This window comes from Rhinatrema bivittatum, chromosome 3 (genome assembly GCF_901001135.1).
Source record: "Rhinatrema bivittatum chromosome 3, aRhiBiv1.1, whole genome shotgun sequence".
Taxonomy (NCBI): Eukaryota; Metazoa; Chordata; class Amphibia; order Gymnophiona; family Rhinatrematidae; genus Rhinatrema; species Rhinatrema bivittatum.
In genome coordinates this window covers 251,922,339-251,940,423 of record NC_042617.1, presented here as the reverse complement: position 1 = coordinate 251,940,423, position 18,085 = coordinate 251,922,339, and the positions used below count along the sequence as shown (strand labels likewise).

The 18,085-nt window shown below is 40.6% G+C and overlaps 1 protein-coding gene across 2 annotated transcripts in view; it reads right to left on the bottom strand.

The window, feature by feature from the left end:
* Positions 1-18,085, bottom strand: part of DZANK1 (double zinc ribbon and ankyrin repeat domains 1) — a 304,940-nt gene that overhangs the window by 211,943 nt on the left and 74,912 nt on the right. The window lies entirely within an intron of this gene.

Here is an 18,085-nt window from a genome sequence, read left to right as displayed (position 1 = left end):
TGAAATGAAAATCGTTCAACAGCCAAAACTAAAGAGGAGCCATAAACGAAGTTGGAAACACTGACCCAGATTTTGATGAACTACCGTTGGGACAAAAGCTTTTTGATTCGCAGGATCCTAACTTGATCAATGAAAACAACTCTGAAGATTTAGAGCTGCACAAAGCTGCTCTGGATGCCGAAGCAGATTATTTGTTGGAAAAGCTTGAGTGTAAGGTAAGAAAAAATCTCTTTCCTTCTAATGATGCATTTTAGGGGTGGCGTGTTTGGGAGCTATCTATAATAGAGAGTTTGTTTAGAAGAGGTTTTAATTTAATGTTTACATTATGTTTTATAGGAAAATGAAGGATCTTTACAAACAGAAGAATATGGAGACACACCAGGTATCAAAATGAACTGTATTTGCTGCTTCTGTCCAAGTATAAAAGAACCAGATACATGTGATCAAAAGAAAAAAAACAACAATCCTGAAGATGTGCACGATTTCAGCTGGTGGAGCTATATAGGATTCCCAAAACCACCGCCGGTGCATGGAGTTTTTCGAAAAACAACATTTAGATCAATCGTAAGGGTGGCTGTCTATAGTATTCTTAAAAAATGTCTGTCTGGCATACGGTATGAAAATTGCGAAGGCTGTGTTCTCGACGATCCGAGTCAGGATGATCATAGTTGCGTTTATTGGACTGCCTCTGACACACAGGAACAATTAAGGACCGCTTGTAACAGGTTGTGCCTAGAACGTGTTTTGAATCTTGTGGTATTAGCAGCATATAAACGAGGTGTATTAAGCCTAAACAATGACGATATGAATCTGATCATATATCTTATACACAGCGTGAAAACTGCTGAAAATCCTGTTCAAAAACTAAACAGTTTGCTTAAACCTACAGATGAGATTTTAATGATAAAATATATAAATGCCATCATCTATGGGAGAAAACACCAGTCCTTTTTTAAAAATGTATAATAAAGCAGTCTTTGTTTTTTCTTGTCTGTATTTCAGAAGTATGTATTGACAATGAAATACTTTGTAATATTTTAACAAATTTTGCCATGTGTATAAATTAGTTAATAAAAACAACTAATAAATATATCAGAATTAACAAAATGTGTCAATTGTGCTTTAAGGTGATATGGAAGTTTTTAGGGGGGGATATCTTATGGTTTTTATTAAGTCTCTTTGATATCAATGCACAGGCTGTAAAATGTTTGATACAGCAACTATTTCATTAACTAAGGAATGTATATTGCTATGAGCTATGTGTGGGGGGGAAGTTGTCTGGATCCAAGATCTGTAAATGGTTAATCTAATCAGAATGAGACAATGTTTGGAAGGGAAAAAAAAAGACCAGAATGACAAGACATTCAAGAGAGGCCAATTTTTTTTTTTGTAAAGTGCCCCAAGACCTAAGAGGGCGCTGGTAACACACTACCTTTCATGAACAAAAGGGGGGATGTATATTGTAATGAGGTAGGTGCGGATAGCTGTCTGGGACACATGATCTAATCAGGGAGAAACAATGATCAGCAAACATTAAATCACAAAAAAAAAAAAAAAGGTTCAACATACTATAGTTTTGTGAATGGGCTTCAGATCTAAAGAGATATTGATAATACATACAAAAAGCCCTGTAAATGATAACCCAAGCAAGAGAACTATCTTATTCTATAAGATGTCCATCACATGACAGAGAGGCCAGGTAGCTTTTTTTTTTTTTTTTTTTTGTTTCAATACACAGGTTTTGAGGTTTGTTGGTGGTTACGCCCCACCTAATGCTGGTGATAAAAGGGTATAGCCGGTGACCAGAAAAGATTCAGCAGTCTGGAGTTTGAAACAGAAATGGATTCTTCAAACAAAGAAAGGCAGAAGTCTGTGTTTATTAATAAAATGTCACTTACTAAAAGAAGAAAACAAAGAAAATTAAAAGGTGAGTTAATAGTTTTAATGTATATTTTTAGATATGATTTTAAAAAAAACAGTAGTAAAAACAGTGTTTGTCTGTTTTATCATTAGAACAGGAAAATATTGCAAAATCAGACACACATTTGAACATAGAAGAAGAAGAACAGCCTGGATGCAGTAATGCCTTAGAGAAAAAAAAATAGATCAACAAGGCATTTCTGACAGCAATACAAATAATGGTGAGAAATAGGTTTTCCTTAATGTCTATGACCCCCCAAATGTCTCTCTTTTTTTCCTTCATAACAGTCAACGAAGCAGAGATCTATTTACAAAGACATCAAAAGTGTGTGTGTGACCCTGTGTTTTTTTTATTTTATTTTGTAATTTTTAGAATGTGAAAATGATGCAAACAAAACTATTTCCAAAAGAAAGAGAAAAGAGTCTGAAGATGCAGTTGAAGGTAAGAAGTATTTTTTTATATCTGTACGGGTAAAACAACAATTAGTTCACAGCTGTGTAAAAGAAAAGGTATTACCATTTTTTGTTTTTTTTTACATAACAGACCATGAGCAGCATATGCCAAAGAAATCTGACAAAAGACCATACAAAAAACCGAGAGATAAACAAAAAAGTAAGAATCTATACTGTTATAGTTTAAGAAAAATTCTTCTTAAAATATTGCAAAAAAAAAGTATGAGCCCACCCGTGTTAATTATTATTATTATTTTTAATTTTAGACCGTGAAAAGACTGCAAAAAAGCCTATTTCCGAAAGAAAAGATGAGAGAGACAGCAACAGACCTGTGCACAGGGAGGAAGTAGAGAAAGAATGTGAAAGCATGTTCTTAGATAATTGTACCGATGACAATGTTTCAGGGGGGTTGGTAAATAATTGTATACCAGAGACCTTTGAAAATGCAGCTGTAGAAAATGAACCGGTTAATTTTGTGCAATTTGTGAGAAGGTGGAACCGTGATTTAGAAAAATTTAATGGCGTGCTTTATTCAGAGGAATTTCGTTTTATTAATTTAGATAGAATAGATTCTTTCATAGATGCGCAAAATGTTGTGAGACAAGGCATACAGCATGTTCTAAATGAAATAAGCCATAACGTGTCCCCCCATGATTATATACAGATTTACATTCTACAGGTTTTCATAATTCTTTGTATTCGGGAAAGTTAAACCCTCAGGATTTGAATGCTGATGATTTCTTAGATCAAGTTAGTAAACTCCTGCAGAGTTATAGAGAGATACAGTTTGGTGAGACATTCCGCATAGTCATTCTTGTTATAAGGAACAGAGGGGGCGGGTCACGAAGGGTTTTAAGGTCTATTCTGTACAGTCAAATCATACATAAAAAGAGAAGGCATTTAATAGACTTGAATAACACAGATAATAACCTGTGTTTTGCAGGGAGCGTTACAGCGCTCATGTCACCAACAAAGCTCACAGATGCAGAGCTATTAGACCGTGCTAAAAAACTGCACACAGAGCTAGGGTGGTCAGAACATAAAAAGGTCATGCTAGATGATGTCTCAACATTTGAACAACATTTAGGTATAAACATAAGAGTTGTGCTTTATACAAAAGAATGGGGGTGTTTTAAGACAAAGGACAGACCTGAATTCCAGAAAACTGTATTTATATTGCTACATGATGACCATTTTTATGGAATCTTAGATGTAAAAAAGCTCTATGGGGAGCGAAACTTCTGTCATTTTTGCCAGAAACCATATAGTCACGATCATAATTGTACATTATGGTGTCGCCTCTGTTTAACAGCAATGTGTGTAGATAATGTTGGTTTACAGCTGAGATGTCCGAAATGCAGGCTGTATTGTCGTTCTCAAGAGTGTTTAGAAAGGCATACGGTTCTGGCTTTAAAAAAAGAAGTTGAGTGTTTGCTTAAAATACTGTGTGAAAAATGTGAATCGTATGTTGATAAAAAACATAAATGCCGGGTCAGACAATGTAAGCTTTGTTCTGAACCCTTGATCGCTGGCGACAAGCATTTGTGTTTTATGCCCCCTATTGATCATGCACAAATATCTGAAAAATATATATTTTATGATTGTGAATGTGTTCAGGAAACAGGCTTTCATGTTCCGAATTATATATATGCAACAGATTTAAACAACACAAGAAACTGGGAGTTCAAAGGTCTTGAGAGTATTTCTAAGTTTGTTAAGATTTTTTGTGACAAAAAGTTCAAAGGATACACCTTCATAGCGCATAATTCTAAAGGCTATGATGGTTATTTTGTAGTTAGAGAGCTGCTAAAGGAAAAGATGGATGTGCGCTTATTAGCTCAGGGTGCTAAGCTCTTAGAAATCACGATAGAACCCCTGGGTATACGGTTTAAAGACTCTTTAAATTTCCTGCCCATGAAGCTTAGCAAGCTTCCGTAAGCCCTGGGGTTTCAAGGCTGTAAGGGTTATTTCCCGCATTTTTTTAACACCAGGGTTAATCAAAATTATGTGGGACCTATGCCCGGTATTGAGTATTATGGAGATGGGTATATGATGTCTGGAGAAAGAGAGGAGTTTTTAAAATGGTAGAGGGACAATCAAAATAACACCTTTGATTTACAAAAGGAGCTGGCCTATTATTGCCAACAGGATGTGAACATTCTGAGGCAAGCTTGTGTCTTATACAGAAATGAAATCATGGATTTGACAGAGAGAGAGATGGTTGTAGAGCAGGATGGTGGATCTAAAACTGTGAAAAGGTGTATAGACCCCTTCCAATATATAACACTGGCATCTGTGTGCATGGCTATGTACAGGTTTATGTTCTTAGAACCCAAGACTGTGGCACTCGTCCCTCCAGACAACTATCACAGACACACAAAGAGATATTCAACACCCTCTATACAGTGGCTGATGTATACAGAGGCCACAGAGCAAATACAGATCAACCATGCTCTAAAGGGGGGTGAAAAGCAGGTGGGTCCCTATTTTCTTGACGGTTATGCACTTATTGATGGGGTACCAACAGCTTTTGAATTTAACGGCTGTTTTTTCCACGGTTGTCCGAGCTGTTATAACGATAAAGACCAGAACCCCTTAACGGCTACAACCTTTGGTTTTCTCAATTACAAAACACAAATCAAAGCAGATTTCCTGAAAAGAAGAGGGTTTAAGGTCATAAGCTTGTGGGAACACGAATGGAAGAGAATGGTGAAAGAAAATATCAGGGGTTGTGCAGACTTTCTGGTTAAATCAGGCCTGCCGCAGCAGCTAGTACCCAGAGATGCCCTCTTTGGTGGTAGAACCAATGCTACATGTTTGTACTATAAAGCCAGGGCTGATGAAAAAATACATTACTATGATTTTACCAGCCTCTACCCCTTTGTCAATAAAACCAAGGAATACCCTGTTGGCCACCCGCAAATCATTTATGACAGCTTTGGTCCCCTCTCAGACTATTTTGGGCTTGTTAAAGCCAAAGTGTATCCACCACGAAAGATCTTTTTCCCAGTATTACCGGTCCGTGTGAGTGGTAAACTCATGTTCCCACTGTGCCGCACATGCGCTGACAACAGTCTGCAGGATATGTGCAACCACACGGATGAGGAGAGAGCCCTCGTAGGGACTTGGTGCACTGTGGAGATGAATGAGGCTGTTGCAAAAGGGTATGTTGTTGCTGAAATATGTGAAATATGGCACTTTGAATGTAAATCTGTCAGCCTGTTTTCTGAATACATAAAAATGCATCTCCGTCAAAAACAGGAGGCCTCTGGTTACCCTCAGTGGTGTACCGATGTAGAAAAACAAAACATGTATATATCTGATTTTTACAAAAAAGAAGGTGTAGTTTTAAGGCCTGAACAGGTTAGTATAAACCCCGCAAAGCGTCAAATTGCCAAGCTTTTCTTAAACTCTTTGTGGGGGAAGTTTGGTCAAAGAACAAACCTACCTGTTACAAGTATTGTGAGAGATCCTGACGATCTGTATAAGTATTTGTTTTCACCCGAATATGATGTTTCATCATGCGATTTTATTGATGATGAAACAGCCTGTGTGACATGGAAGCATTCAAAAGACCGCAGCATATTGTCAGGTAATACAAACATCTTCATTGCCTGTTTCACAACTGCTTATGCTCGTTTAGAACTGTACAAACTGCTTGACAGTTTGCAAGAACGTTGTCTGTACCACGATACAGACTCTGTGATATTTGTGAGTCGTGAGGGTGCCAGCGATCCCCCTTTGGGAGATTATTTAGGACAGTTGACGAGCGAGATACCCGCAGACGAGCATATCACAGAGTTTGTATCGGCTGGACCCAAAACATATGGCTACAAACTATCCAGCGGAAAGACCTGTATGAAAGTGAAGGGGTTTACGTTAAATGTAGAAAATTGTAAAAAGATCAATTTCACTAATTTGAAAGACCTCGTCTTTGACTATAAAACTGACGCCGTGGACAAGAGTCCTAAAAAGATACAGGTACAACAATCTGGGATCATTAGAAACAAAAAGACCTGGGCGATAGAGACCAGCCTACTTAAGAAAACACAAAGGGTCGTATACGATAAAAGGGTGATAAAAGAGGGTTTTAACACGCTGCCTTATGGATACTGAATTTGTGGATGTGCGCTGGAGGCACCCATTTTCATGTATTTTAGCCGGACCGTCAAATAGCGGCAAAAGCTTCTTTGTTAAAAACCTGCTAGATCACGCTGGACGTGTGTTGACTGACATGCCTGATAATATTGTATGGTGTTATAGTTGCTGGCAACCTTTGTATAAAGAAATGCTGTGTAAATATCCTTTTATTACCTTTATGGATTCTTTGCCTGATACTTTTAATGATGATCAACTGTTTCCAACCAATAAAATAAATATGGTTATTATAGACGATTTGATGGCTTCTGCTTGTAAAAGTGGTGAAATCGAGAAAGCCTTCACACAATACGTGCATCACAGAAATCTGAGTATTATATATATTGTACAAAATGTCTTCTGTCAAGGCAAAACAAGCAGAACTATAGCCTTAAATACCAAATATATGGTGCTCTTTAAGAATCCTAGAGACAAGTTGCAAATCGCTATTTTAGCCAGACAGATGTACCCCGGTAAGTCACGCTTCTTTTTAGAAGCCTTTGAGGATGCCACCAGAAAGCCATATGGATATCTCATCGTGGATTTAAATGCTATGACCCCTGAGCGTTACAGATTGAGGACAAACATCTTTCCACCAGAATGGACCACGGTATATTGTGAAAAAACACAACCCCTCCATAAAAAGAAGTGAATATATATTCTCCCCCACATATTTGTTTTGTGTGTGTCCCAGAGATCATGTCTGCTCGCTTAAAGCGGAACCTAGCCCTTTTAAAACTTTTAGCTCAAGCCTCTCCGCAACGGAGAAAAGCTATCCTAAAGGCCGCTTCTAACGATTTAGTGGGGGCCATAGCGGAGATCGCACTAAACACTCTGAGAGGTAATGTTCCTTTATCACAACAGCAGGATAAACATCTTGAAAAGGAAACGTCAAGCCATAAGGATTTTGGGTGATAAAAGAATAACACTTAAGAAAAAAAAGAAGCTGGTCAAACAGTCAGGGGGGTTTATCGGGCCTCTGCTAGGATTCGCGCTACCACTCATCACGGGGCTTTTGAGCTAAAATACTAATGCAGCACACAGAAAAAATGTATTTAGTGTCTAGTCAACAACTTGACCGTTTGAGAAGCCCTTCAGTTCATGAGGAAAATATTAGAACCACAGCTGTTCAAAGACTCGATGAAGAAATGAAAGGTATACTTCAAAGTTCTGATATGTCTGAATATGAGAAAGCCAAACGCTATTCAGAAGTGCTACAGCGCTATCTGGTGCTTAACAGACACGGAGAAATGGAAAAAGAAAGAATAAATCTGTATCTACCCCCACAGGATGATACAGCAACCTCTGCATTTCTAGAGCACAAAAGCCCCCCAGACCCCATCCTGCAGGAAGTGTTAAACAGCATCAGCATGCACCGTAGAAAAAATGCAGAAATACTGCTCAATAAACTGTCAAAGAATAAGGACATTGCATCCTGGGAGAGTAATGGGACTTTTGTATACAAGGGAAGACCTGTAAGTGGCTCTAACCTATTAGACCTGATTCGTGGAGCTACACAGACCCGTGCTCTTTCACATCGGAGGATACCCAAAGGTTGGGGAGAGTTCATGCAAACCCTGGCAGAATTAAACATGCCCTCCACCGTCATGGGTAATCCAGCCAACAGGGATCTGCTGGTACAGCTCAAGGAAAATCCTTCAGCGACAACTGCTGAAATGTACACAAAGACTGTAAAGTGCAAAGACCCCCCTCCCCCGTAAAAGACGTAAAGTACTTGACACAAACAGATGGTTGAAGGTGTAATTATATCTTTTCAAATAAAAAAAAAGGCTTTTTTAAAATATAGACTATAGACGTTTGGTTTGTTTTTCAAAAACTCTCAAGAGAGATTGTTTTTATTTAGGATTAGTACAATATTCTTGGTACGGTACACACACCTGGGGGGTATGAAACAGACAGCGAAAAGATTTAGACATACAACATGTTCTCTGTTTGTTGTTTTTTACAAATTGTAAAACCATTTTGTCATTTTGCAATGGTTCTTCGGAATACAGTTTTAAAATATTTTCAAAAGACAGCCCTTTACAGCGTTGATGTAGGAAAAACACACAGTGGTTACCGCAGGTTGTAGATACAGGGTGTTGCAGTTGTTTGCTGCTGTATAAAACATCCTCACAATGTTTATTGAAAAAGTTCATAATATTGTTAGGGAAGAACAAACTATCAGGCTGTTGCCCGTAGGAATCAAAAAATTCTCCTGTGCCGTTTTCAGTCACGTATATTGCTAGCCAGTGTTCTCCAGGAAGGTCGTGGGGGTGGGTATTTACCACCAAGCTTGCAGGTTTCCTTTCTATTTGTACATCAGACAGCCAGTCACTGGGTAGGACGTCTACAAAAGATTTTGTAACATACGGATCCTTCTTTAAAATACGGTAGATCTGTACGGTGTTCATCATCATAGATAATCAAAAAGGACGTTCCTTCTGTGGTTAATTTCTATCACGTTGTCAAAGACACCATACACAATCATATTCACCGTGTGTGGCAAAGCGATGGCAAAACGGATTTCAGCCCGCAGATTACCGGTTTTAATCAAAGAGTAGTGGTCCGTGCACTCTTGGTCGGGTGATAGGTCAAAGGCCAGCAAGGTATAACCTTGGTAAAACTCTTGACGATCAATCAAGAGAGCACTGTCTTTCAAATGTTTACCCGTTGCTTGAACCAGCTGCATGTATTCTCTGATACAACAGCCATTATCGAAATCCGGCTGGAGAGGTTTCCCTGGGACTTGCTCACCATCCACATACAGCGCAGCAAAGTTAATATCGTAATGTTTAAAATTGAAGGGGTTTTTAGAGTAATTACCGCTGAAAGCGTCATTATCCACAAAGCCCAATACGATAATTTTGGGTAATTGTCCCAAAAAGAGGTTTTCCTGGTTAGTCACAGGGGCGCCAGCTGGTATGCTAAAGACTTTCAGACTTACACGGTCCACGGCGTACTTGACATTAGCTCTCAGCAGCGCTTCTGCATGCCCCAAGCGCACTCCCGGTGACACTTTCACTCTCCTTACAAAGAGGGCTGCAGATAAAATAAGGAGTTTGTACCTCTCGTTGGTATCTCCGCTCATTAAGCAGAACGTATCTTTGTTCCGCGTTAGTTTAATTTTCACATCCACACCATTTATGAGCAGCTTTTCTTGAAAAAACAGATCGCTATGTAAATGTCCCAGAAGCTCTACTTTATGGCTAGCGGCTGTAAAAACAGCTCTTTCGGTAAAACCTTTATTACGGGATCCCACGTCTCTCACTTCATGGTTTCCGGCTGTGTCTTTATAAAATAGGCCGCTTGTAAACTGTGTTTTGAGAGGACCCTCGCCGTAATTGAGAAACAGTTCTATGAGGGCTCTGTAAGGGTAACAGTTGTTGCTCTGACTAATGAGTCTATCTCCGAGAGTGACATCCAGCTGGCTAAAAATAGAGGCTATTGGATAGTTCACGAGAGCTACTCTGGCCCCTACTTCAAGATCGGACCCATCTTCGTTCACGATTTTGCAGGTCAGGTACAGCAATGTGTTGTTCAAATCCAGGTAATCCTCGCCATGTCCGGCTATATAAAAATCTAAAGGGGCTGTTTCTGACAAGGCAGATAATGGCGGAATCTCCACATAAACACTTTTTTCTATGCTGGTTTGTGTGGGGGCCAGTTGAAACAGATCCAGTTCTGATTTCAAACATTCTTCAGACCCCTGATGTACAAAAGCCATAGTTTTTAGAATATATCTTGCTTCTTGGCGGAGAGGTTTCTCTTCTTCCCCTTGCGGTTAGTCTTTTGAGACTTGACACGTTTGGTCTTCTTTGTTTTAAAAGGTTCAGGAGGCCCCTGTTGATTGGTTCTCTTTCTTTTAACAGCTCTTCTAATAACCACTAATCCTGACCCCTCCTGCTCTGTGTTATTGTTCATTTTATGCAGAACCGCCGTTGTGACATGGCCCATAACATCTTTGGCGATGTTTTTTGCTGCACTTTTCACATGAGGTTTAACAATCTCAAAACCCCTTCTCAAAAGAGGTATTGCTTTTCTAAAGAGACTACGAAAAATTCCGCCTATCCCAGCCCCGTACATGACCAGAGCACCGTAATACCCCGAAAGGCCTTCACCGGCCTGTGCTGCATAGTAATTTCTGTATGCGCCAGGGTCCCCATAGTATTTAACCACAACCATTTTAAAAAATAGTTTTCCGGGGTCGCAGGTGTAGCTTAAGGATCACTTTCCCATAGCGAAATGAGACGTGTTGGTTCTGGTCCGTCTTTATTTCAAATGTTATGGTGTCTATGTGCTGCTTGTTCACAGTAACATAATGCGGTTTATCATAAGTGAAGGTGATAAACTCGTCCTTACCCCCTTTAGTGGGAACACAACGAAGTAGCTGCACAAAATGGTCTCCCACCAGCTGGTGCTCTATGATATCCGTATACAGGTATAGGGTATTAAACCCTCCTGTGATATCCGTTGGAAATAGCGAGCGGTTCGTATTCGTTTTAGCTTCTAGCCCCAAAATGGTCGCTAAGTCACCCCCTGCAGAAATTACTGCTTTGTCCTCTGATTTTAATTTGATTCTTCGGATATTGGGGTCATAGATGATTCGTGGTGCCATGGCTTTGAGGACACTGTTCATGTCGTGGTTCATTTGATCCGTCAGGTTTTGAACGGTTGCATAATACCCTCTTCGTACAACAAAGTGATGCTCTGTGCTTCCTTCACCAGTGGTGACAACATATTTATGGTCTTCTTTAATATTATCCCATGTGTTCGGGTACTGTATTTCCACCAGACCCACTTCCCACGGGCCCTGTAGGTCCAAAGGTCTAGCTAATTGTGTGGTGAAATTAGAGCTGTTGTTTTGAGGAAATATTCTCACAGAGGCGTTACTAGGCAGCGTTACGTAAAATCCCCCTTCATTCATTTTTTTCTTTTTATGAGACAAGGCCTTTTCAAATCAAATGTTTTGAATCTCTGATGCTTTTATCCAGCTGTTAAATTTTTCAGGCCATCCTCGCCATTTCACAAAGCACTGCTTGTTCTTACCTCTCCCTTTTACCTTTAGAACCTTATCAACGCGGTATATTCTGTCCTGTTGAGGGCTGACTTTCTGTAATTCTTCAGGATAAAAAGAACCTTGAATGGTTTCCTCACCATAATCTTGTATCTTGTACACCGTTTTCTGTCCCCTGCTTAGGACGTCAGTTATTATAAATATCTCATCTGTCCATGTTTGTTCATAACCTTTTTCAAATTTCCCTTTAGTTTTTGACAGTCTAACATGATCCCCCTTTTTTAAAAAAGGCTTAGCAGTTTCATGTTTGTTGTTATTGCCGTAGATTACTTTCCAGAACTGCAGTGAGTTTGAGGTTGTTACATCGATGGGGCGGGCCTGTATTGTTCTGTGAAAACTGCGATTGTAACTGTTCATAAAAGCCGGAAGCACATCTTCATAGCGAAAAGTGTTGCGCGCTGTAAAGTATCGCCACATTTTGGATTTTAAAGTCCTGTTAAATCTCTCCACAACTGCTGCCTTAACATCGTTGTTGGTCACAAAATGCTGAATGCCCCTGTATTTTAACAAACTCTTCACAGATCTGTTTAAAAACTCTTTACCTCTGTCTGTTTGTATTTTGTTGGGAACACGACCACCTTTAAATATATTTTCAAAGGCCTCGGCCACTTCACGACCTGTTTTTGTTTTTAGGGTCACAGCCCATGCGTATTTTGACAAAATATCTATCACCGTCAAAATGTATTTGTAGCCTCTGTTATAACCAGACAAGGCTGTCATGTCAACAAGATCTGCTTGCCATTGCCAATCCATATCTGGCACTATGGTTTTATTTCTTTTAAATCGTACCCTAGCAGGTTTGTGTAAAGAATAAGCATCTTGTTCTGTAAGCCAATCAATCACTTGTTTCTTGGTCACAGACGGCATACATGCTTTAGCTGTCTGCAAAAGAGGTGTTATACCGCCAAAACTGCCGGTATTTCCTGGCTCATTATAAATTTTCTTTAAGATCCGCTGGTGCATTCTTGTTTTTTTTATATGGCTGTAAAATACAGAAGTCTGTTTTTTTTAAAACAAAACTAAAGCCTTGTGTTTCACCATTGCAAACCTACACCCCCCACTGCTTTCAATTATCCTCTGCTCAGATTTAGGTCTGGGGGAAGGGCGGATTGAGGCAGAGAGGAGCGGGGGGAAGGGGTGTTGTTGGATTCTCCCTGTCTCTGTGTATAGAATGAGTCACGGCTTCCTGCCTGCTCTCTGGTAACTTTTTTTATTGGGGCATGCCTATCTACAGCAAGGGCTTGGAGGGGTGGGCTTGGGGGTTTGAGTGACAGCGTACCCATTATACTACCCTGTCCCTAGCCTTTTGGAAAAAAAACAAACCTGTCTTTTGCAAAGTTTGATCCTGCAGTTCATGCAATTCACCACCGGTAGCTTCAATCACTTGTTTTAAAAAAACCAAATCCTTGTCAACAGAATGAGCCACAGTTTTTCTGCCTCCTAACAGCTTGTATTTTGTTTGTTTTTTTAAAAACAGAGTGGCTAGAAAAAAAGCATATTTCCTGCAGTTTTCCTGCCTCCTAAAAGCATACTACCGGCTCCGACATCATTAAAAGGCATCAGGAGGTTCTAGGAGCGCATATTTCGGGACTTTTGTATTGTACTTCCGGTGAAATCATCAAAAACAGCCAGAGTCCATTAATACTGACATCATTAAAAAAGCGACAGGACCCTTTCTGATGACGTTTTAGGGGGTGTGTTTTTGGGGGGCGGTGTGGGGTGGACTTCTGGTGATGTCATACCCGCTACGTCACAGGGGTGTGTGGCTTGGGGTTGGGGTGTGGGCGGGGTCATCCGTGACATCATGGGGGGGCGGTTTGGGGGTGGGGTGTGGGAGGGGCTCCCCATTCACTTCTATTGGGAGGGGAGGAGCATCGATGGGGTCTGGGCGGGGTCTGGGGCGGGGCCAGGGGCAGAAGGGGTGGGGCCTGTGGCGGAAGGGGTGGGGCCTGGGGGCGTGGGAGGGGTGGGATGAGGCGGGAGGGGCGTGGCTATGCCCCCATTCACTTCTATGGGGAGTGGGCGGGGCTTAGACCGGAAGTGAACGCTGATTGGCTGCTGTCATCCTTATCTCACCTGTCAATCAGTTTGATTGATCGTGTACCCATTATACTTCTGTTGGGCTTACAATTCTCTGAGGGTTCAGGTAGCTGCACTTGGTTCTCTCATCCATCGTCTGGATGGAGCTCCTCTTTCATCTCATCCGGATATAGTCCGTTTTTTTAAGGGGAGTAAAGCATTTACATCCTCCGGTTCGCCGCCTATGTCCCTCTTGGAGCTTAAATTTGGTCCTTCAGATCTTGGGCGGACCTCCCTTTGAGCCGTTGCGCAGAGCTACACTCAAAGATTTAACTCTCAAGACAGTCTTCTTGGTATCTATCTGTTCTGCCCGTAGGATATCCGAGATCCAAGTGTTGTCGTGCAGAGAACCTTTCCTCCACTTTTCGGACTCGGGAGTTTCTTTGAATACAGTGCCTTCTTTCCTGCAGAAGGTGGTTTCAGCTTTTCATCTAAACCAATCAGTTGAGCTTCCATCTTTCTCTGATGAAGATTCCAAGGAACTTAGAAGACTTGATGTTAAACGATCTCTTCTTCGCTACTTGGAACTTACCAATAATTTCCAACTTTCGGATCATCTCTTTGTCCTACACAGCGCCCCCAGGAAGGGAAATCCAGCATCCAAAACTACTATTGCTCACTGGCTGAAGGCAGCTATTTCTGCAGCTTATATTGCTGCCGGGAAGCCTCCTCCGGAAGGCATTAAAGCTCACTCTCTTCAGGCTCAAGCCACTTCTTGGGCGGAAACTCAAGCAGTCTCTCCACAAGAGATGTGCAGGGCTGCTTCCTGGAAGTCGCTGCACATCTTTGCCCGTCATTATCGTTTGAATCTACAATTGCCGGTTTTTGGCTCCTTTGGCCATCAGGTCATTCGAGCAGGGCTATCCGGGGCCCACCCTACGTAGGGAAGCTTTGGTACATCCCACTGTCTGGACTGATCCGGGTATGTACAGGGAAAAGAAAATTATTCCTTACCTGCTAATTTTCGTTCCTGTAGTACCACAGATCAGTCCAGATGCCCACCCTCAGCTTTTCATGGGTTTTATTGGGATTAGCTTCCTGCTCGATTATTTAGTACATTTCAGACTATTTTGTACCTGTTTAATGGTTCAGTTTGCAAGTTGTTCTTCTGGTTGTTGAACTTAAGTTTTTGGCACATTTTATACATGTTTTATTGTTGCTTGTTTGATTTTCCATGATCCATCCTCCATTTTCTTTCCTCTGGCTTTGATATTCTTAATACTGAAGGGACGCAGAGGGCCACCTGTGTCTGGGAGAGCGCCCTTCAAGTTTTTCCTCTGACTCCCTCCGCTGGAACGGGGACATAACTCACTGTCTGGACTGATCCGTGGTACTAAAGGAATGAAAATTAGCAGGTAAGGAATAATTTTCTTATTTTTCCCAGCACTGAAGTCAGGCTGAGCAGTCTATAGTTTCCCGGATCACCCCAGATCCCTTTTTAAATATAAGGGTTACATTGGCCATCTTCCAATCTTCAGGTACATTGGATGATTTTAATGATAGGTTGCAAATTTTTACTAATAGGTCTGAAATTTCATTCTTTAGCTCTTTCAGAACCCTGGGGTGTATAATACATTAGGAGTTACCACCTAGGAGAGAGAGCTAGGTTTTATAGTGGATAGTACATTGAAATTGTTGGCTCAGTGTGCTGTGGCAGTCAAAAAAACAAACAGAATGTTAGGAAGGGAATGGTGAATAAAATGGTGGATGTCATAAAGCCTCTATATCGCTCCTTGGTGAGACTGCACCTTGAATACTGTGTGCAGTTCTGGTCACCGCATCTGAAAAAAGATATAGTTGCACTCGAGAAAGTACAGAGAAGGCGACCAAAGGGGGATGGAATAGCTCCCCTATCAGGGAAGGCTAAAGACGTCAGGGCTGTTCAGCTTGGAGAAGAGATGGCTGAGGGGGGATATGATAGAGGTATACAAAACCATGAGAGGACTTGAAAGGGTAAATGTGAATCGGTTATTTTTTTTATTTTTTATTTATCAGAATTTTCAATTATAACATAGAAGAATACTTCTTGAACAAGAAAAGTATCTAAATATACACAAAAATTAATTTATATTAGATATTCAAACAATTTACTTATCAATATACTTTAGTCCACAATCATAAGGAGTCAATAGTAGAAAAAAAGAAAAACATTTCATAGTATTTACTTAACACAATATATTACCCAACGTATAATTATTCTTTAATAGGGCTCACTGATTCAATGGTATCTAGTTGAGGTCTTTCTCCAGAACCAGCCACATTTGTTTTATCACTCAGAAAATTTTTCAATTGGGAGGGAATATAAAACATATAAGAATTACCTTTATATGCAACACAACATTTGCATGGATATTTAAGGAAAAAGGTTCCTCCTACCTGGAGAACTTTCATTTTTAACAAGAGAAATTCTCTCCTCTTTTTTTGAGTAATCTTTGAATAGTCTGGGTACACTCTTATAGATAATTTTAAAAATTTCTCCAATCTATGTTTAAAGAAAAGGCGAAAAACCCAGTCTCTGTCTGTCTCAAAAACAAATGTGACTAATAAAGTTGCAGTCTGTGCCAATTCACTATCAGAGGTTTCCAACAATTTGGATACATCCGATATACCTTCTAATACATCCATTACCTGTGCTCCATCCTGATCTAACTTTTGTTCTTTCTTTTTATACATTGGAATGTAATAGCTCTTAGCAACTGGAGGTATTGCATTTTCTGGTATTTTAAAAATTTCCAACAAGTATCTTTTCAACATGTCTTTAGGTAAAACATGTGATAACATTGGAAAATTAACAAATCTCAAATTTCTTTTTCTGTTAACATTTTCCAAATTTTCCATTTTCATCTGTAATATTTGATTTTCTCTTATTACACTATTTTGAACCATTCTAAAACTCTCCTGGTCTTTCTTAATCTGCTCTAGATCCTCTAATTCTTTAACTTTGCCAGTTTCCAAATCTAATATTTTTTCTTGCATAATGTTTACTTTATCTACTATAGGATTAACTTGCGCTATCATAGAATTTTGCAGAGTCACTATTGCATCCATTATTACTTCCAATGTTACCACTTCTGGTTTAATTATTTGTGGTACAGATAATTTCAGTAGAAAATCAGAGTCAGCCACTTTTGGTTTTGGTTGAGATCTTCCTTGTACCGATTCCAGTGAGGTAGTCTGTCCTTCCAGGACTTCCGTCCGGCTTAATATCCCAGACAATTCCAGGGGATTGGGACCTGCTTGGGAGTCCCCTAATACTGCAACTTTGGCAGACAGGTCACCCCCTTCCAAGCCCTGGGCTCTGGATATGGCCGGATTCACAGGTGGTACCCTTTGGATCGGGGATAATGATAGTGAAAGGTCTATTGGGGAAACCACCAGAGCCGCCCCTGGGGATTTTTCCCCTTGCGCCTCATCCGATCGCTGAGTACGTTGGACATGAGTATCCATAGAACCCTTGAAACAAGAACCAGGGGTAGAAGCAGGTTCCACTCTTTCCCTGGCCCTTCTTTTCCTTGCTGAATGAGGCATTACAATGCTAAATTAAGCGGGCCAGTCCGAAAACTCACATTTATATTGTATTTCAACAGTTGGCTCCTTAGCGGGGGAGATAAGAGTTAGAGGATTTACTTACAGTTCTGACAAACTATCGCCTCCAATCCTCCAATTCCGAACAAAGCCGAACTAAGCCGCACGCCCCTTTGGAGCGCGCGGCTTAGGAGACGCGCCAGCAGCGACAAGCGCCGCAGGGGGGCTGATTTTATGGGCCTCGGCGTCTCTCCGTGACGTCACAGGTGGGTGTGTCCGGCAGCGTCGTCAGGGCCAGGGAACCTCACCACCGTGGCTTCGGGGCCGGGCTCACCTTCACCTCCAGGAACAAATGCAGACCCGGTAAGAGCCTCTCTCTCTCACTCCTCCATGAATCGGTTATTTACTCTTTCGGAAAATACATGGACTAGGGGGCACTCCATGAAGTTAGCAAGCAGCTCATTTAAAACAAATCGGAGAAAATTCTTTTTCATTCAATGCATAATTAAGCTCTGGAATTCATTGCCAGAGGATGTGGTTATGGCAGTTAGTGTAGATGGGTTTAAAAAATGTTTGGATAAGTACCTAAAGCAGAAGTTCATAAACTGCTATTAATCAATAAGGATTAGTAGCTTGGGATTTATTCATTTAACGTTTAGGTTCTTGCCAGGTACTTGTGACTTGGTTGGCCACTTTTGGACACAGCATTCTGGGCTTGATGGACCCTTGGTCTGACCCAGTATGGTATATCTTATATTCTTATGTTCTTATGAGAAGCTTGTGCAGGCACTATCTGTGCTGTGTCTCTTCTGTCAAGAAATGAGGAACTTCAGTTTCTGCTGCTCTCAGTTTGGCATTTTTTAACAGCATTACATTTGCCATTATAAAAAAAAA